This window comes from Vespa crabro, chromosome 5 (assembly GCF_910589235.1).
Source record: "Vespa crabro chromosome 5, iyVesCrab1.2, whole genome shotgun sequence".
NCBI lineage: Eukaryota > Metazoa > Arthropoda > Insecta > Hymenoptera > Vespidae > Vespa > Vespa crabro.
In genome coordinates, this window is record NC_060959.1 from 8,624,616 (window position 1) to 8,629,615 (window position 5,000).

At 29.3% G+C, this 5,000-nt stretch overlaps 1 protein-coding gene across 1 annotated transcript in view; it reads left to right on the forward strand.

The window, feature by feature from the left end:
* The window catches only part of LOC124424352 (acetylcholinesterase-like), a 157,067-nt gene that overhangs the window by 119,993 nt on the left and 32,074 nt on the right, over positions 1-5,000 (forward strand). The window lies entirely within an intron of this gene.

Consider the following 5,000-nt stretch of genomic DNA (forward strand, 5'->3'; position numbering starts at 1 on the left):
CTACCTCAAACTTCCTTCTCTATTCTTTTCAAATGTCTTCCCATATGTATGACCAGATGCTAGCAATCCTAACCTTTTCCTCGGCCATTTCATATAACAAATCCTTCGTAAATTTTCCACGGTGTACAGGGTGTTTAAGGAAAAAAAAAAAAAGAAAAGAAAAAAAAATCTTTCTTCTTACTCTTTCTCTCTTTTTTCACTGTTTCTTTCATTTTTCCTTTTTTTTTTTCCGCTCTCTTTATTCGAAGATAACGAAAAAGACGTTCTTGTCGTTAACGCGTAATTTCATGAAAATATCTGTTCGAAGAAAGAGAGAAAAAAAAAAAATAAATAAATAAAAAAGAATTAAAAAAAAAAAAAAAAATAAAGGAAAGAAGAAAAATCTTTCAATAATTACGATAAGAATTATAAGAATTTTGTCATCGTTCGTTCCTCTTTCTATTCATTTGCAAAATACATAATTATTACAGGATACAAATAATATTTCTTTTTATATTTTCTAATGTCCGTAATAATTTTTAAGATGTTACATTCGACGGGAATACAATTTTCATATGGTATAAATTTACGGCCGAGTGCTCTTTTATGAAATCAAAAAGAAAATGTAAATTTGTCAAAATCCTTTTTTAGAAGGTAAACGGAGATTTATCCGAGGAGCTTCGTCGTCTTGGTATTACCTAGTTTGATAGTTCGTGTAAGATTTTTGGCTTCCGCTTGAGGAAATAATCTTACATTTTGAAGCCATATAAAATCATAGTTCGAAACTCAATTTAATTGCCAACCTAAAGAGAGAGAGAGAGAGAGAGAGAGAGAGAGAGACAGAGAGAGATAGATAGATGGATAGAGAGAGAGAGAGAGAGAGAGAATCTTTCAACGATAAGACGTTAAAGTAGGTAAAAGTTTTTTTCAAAGTCCTTTACCATCGGAAAAGAGAGTGTGTTCGTCGTTACGAAAGAAAATCGAAGATCTTACTCTTTTGCGAAACGAGTTCTCGTTTTTTTTCTTTTTAGTTTCCTTTCCTTTCGTTTTTCTTTTTTTTTTTTTTTCATCTTTTCTGTATCTTTTTTCTTCTGTTTTCTCTCTCTCTCTCTCTCTCTCTCTCTCTCTCTCTCTGTTTTACATTTTTTTTTTCTTTTTTTGATTTCAACGATCGATAAGCCATCTAAAGTTTAATTATATGAGAATTGACTGGGAAAGAAAAAAAAAAAAATAAATAAAACGAAATGAAGAAAAAAAAGAAGTTAGAAAAAATCATAGCGAACACTCGTTAGACGTATTTTCAAGGTAACAATTCAGACGAATCAATCGATCATTAATACTACGTTGATTTAACGTTCTTCAAAAGGGATTTTATGAAAAAAAATTCAAATCAAAGAAAAAAAAAAAAAAAAAAAAAGAAAAGAAATAAGTAAATAAATAAATAAATAAAAATAAACAAAGAATACGTATACAATGAAACTCGTTCGAATAATTTCGACGTAGTAAGGTATGTGAATGTAGTGAATACGATTAGAAGAAGAAGAAGAAGAAGAAGAAGAAGGATATATATTACATACATACGTATAGACATAGATATGTTGAAGAGAGGGTTGAAGAGAGGGTTGAAGGGGTGATGAAGAGGACGATGCCAGGAACTCGGATGATGTCAAGATTAAAGCGGGGCTTATCTCTCGATCTGTACTCTCTGAAAATGAACCTAAAGCCGTAAAGAATGATGCTTTCGCAGTGAGAGTTTAGTCGATAAGCTAACCAACCACATGCTTGACTTTAAACCACGGCTTAAGGCACCTCCAAGTGGTTTTAACCAATGAAAATTAGCCATAGTGTATTATTATACCATTACGTAGACGGGAAATTGAAATTAATAATCGTCTTTTAGTTATCCTTTAAACGTGACACCCTTAAATATTCGATTTATTCGAGGATCAAATTATTCGCACGATTTTACCGTAATTAAATATCTAATTTAATCGTGATCGCTCGATTACATCGAAGATATATAATGAAAATTTATAAATTTCAATTTAAATATCTTAAAAATTATTCGTCCATTATAATTATTCTATCTATGTGTACGTATACGCGTATACGTGTGTATGTATAAGATACATAATAAAATATATATATATATATATATATATATATATATATATATATATATATATTTGCTAACCATTTGATTTCCTCAAAAGTTTATTTTACCGATGTATGTAAAGTTTACTGTTACATTGAATTCGGACATCCCTCTATCGAAGTCATTAATTATTTCAAATGGACGTAACGAAAGATGGCTCATAGAAAGTCGAGAATAACTTTGGAGACGCCTAAGGAACTAGATAGATAGAAGTGTACCTTATACTTCGTCGTTCGCGAATCTCAAATAGATCTTCTCGTTTCTAGTAGAGTAGGTCAAGGACAGGTTATCCTTGAGGAAATAAATTTCGAATGAAGTCCATATTTTTCCTGGTTCTTCGCTTTTGAATTTCGATCATATTACGAGTTTTTCTGTATTGCGCGAGGATCGTATCTTTCCAAAAAAAAAAAAAGAAAAAAAAAATATATATATATATATAAAAAAAAAAAAGATAAAAGAAAAAACATTCCATGCAACTTAATCAAATTTCACTGGAGAAGTGCTTAACATTGTTCAAGTGTTTTAATGCGTACGCGTAAAATACTTCAAGATTACTTGGAAAAAAAAAAGAAAAAAAAAAGAAAAAAAAACTGCATTTTCTTCCAAGAATTTCGAATTCATTGTTGTATGAAAAAAAAAAAAGAGAAGAAAAAAGAAAAGAAGAAATTTTATCCTTGTCAACAAATACGAGTGAAAAATTATTATTATTATTATTATTATTATCATCATCACCATCATCATCACTATCGAAAGATATTGTATCAAACTGAAAAGAAAAGAAAAGAAAAAGAAAAAAGAAAGAAAAAAGAAAAAACATATGAGCAATAATATTCTTTCATTTCGTCTTATTTTCCTTCACTTCTGATTTTCTTTTATTATTATTATTATTATTATTATTATTATTATTTTTTTTTTTTTTTTATTCTTTTAATCTTATCTTCGATCATTCGTAATCCCAAAGTGATTACTATGCATTCTATTCGATTCAATACCGATTCGACTGTCATCTATTTACGTTCGCCATTATTACTATCAATATTATTATTATTATTATTATTATTATTATTATTATTATTATTATTATTATTATTATTATTATTATGTTTGATTAACTTGACGAAATAATTACACGCGCTCGCGAGTGCAATTAAACGTTTCGCGCTAATCCAAGGTGTCCGTATGCGATAGAAAGCTTTTGTAAAGGGATACGGTGTTATGCCCGTTCGTAACAAACCGAGTTTCGGGCGTATACGGGTAGCATTCAAGACAAAACCGCTTAATTTCGAGTTTGTTTCCCTTTACTCCGCCCACACAAAGTACTTACGAGCCATGAGTCTATATATATATATATATATATATATACATAGACACACACGCACACGCACACACACACACACACCCATGTAAATACATATATATATATATATATGTATGTATGTATATAGACAAAGTCTCGCGACACAGGAGTTAAGGAGAAACGTAACATTATCTCGGAACAGCTTTGAAGTGGCTCACGGACCCTTTCCTCTTCTCGTCTTCTCAGGTTTCCATTATTTTCTCTTAACCATGGCTCTCTCGAGGAGATGATAGTCATTGAACATCGTACATCGTGGAAACAACGTTGTCAAACTTTTTCATTGAATTTTTATCAACAACAACAACAATAACAACAACGACGACAACAATGACGACGATGGTCAGATATAATAAAAAGAAAAAGAAAAAAAGAAAAGGAAAAAAAAAAAAAAGAAAGAAAAAAAAGAACGGATACATACGCGAATATTTTTACAAGTGCATTTCAATTTTTCAAAGATAATTACATTTATCAGTACAATAACAAGTGTGAATGTTTGTATTTTTTTTTTTTCTTTTTTTTTCTTTTTTTATATATAACTCAATAAAAACATTTAACTATTAATAAACTCAATGAGCATGTGTGCAATGATCATTTCTTTTTCTGTTTTTCTTCTTCTTCTTCTTCTTCTTCTTTTTTTTTTTTTGCATCCAAATTGCAACCTTTTTCTCATTTAATTACTCTGAGATATTAAACGAAGAATTTTATATCGTAAATTTTGAAATAATCGATAACGTAGTTTTCTCTCTCTCTCTCTCTCTCTCTCTCTCTCTTTCTCTATCTCTATCTCTATTTCTCTTTTACTCTCTTTCTCTTTCTCTCGTAGTAGTAAATCGTAAAAGTTTTCTTTTTTAATCGTCCTGAAAAGAATGATTCGAAGATACGCTTTTAAAGGGGATACTTGAGATCAACTTGGAATGATTTTCGAACGTTGAACGACTACTTCACATAAGCGGGATCATCCGAGGAGAGATTTTCTTGAATGCTTGCCAAGTCTAAGATTAATGTACACAGAGGGTCACAGTTTTCTAACCTATCCATTGAAGCGTGCATCGTTTTATCATATCCTTCCTGTTGGATGAAGAAGCTCCAAGATACGAAGTGAATTTAATATGTACATACATACATACATATATATATATATATATATATATATATATATATATATATATATATGCAAGTATGGCTATGATAAAGAGAACGAGCATACAATACACACACACACACAAACATAGTTTCTTCTTCTATTTTTTTTCTGTTCCTTTCTTCATTTAAAATCGTTTAAAATCGTATAATCGTATGGCGTATAAACGAAAAAGAAAAAGAAAAAGAAAAAAAAAAAAAAAAGAAGTTTAATCATACTCGCAAACAAATTGATTGCATTTCTAACGAGAAAAAAATTATTTATTAAAATTGTCTCGACTGAAATAACTATTAAGAATATTTCACTCTAATTATTATTATTATTATTATTATTATTATTATTATTATTATTTTCGATCGAATTAATTT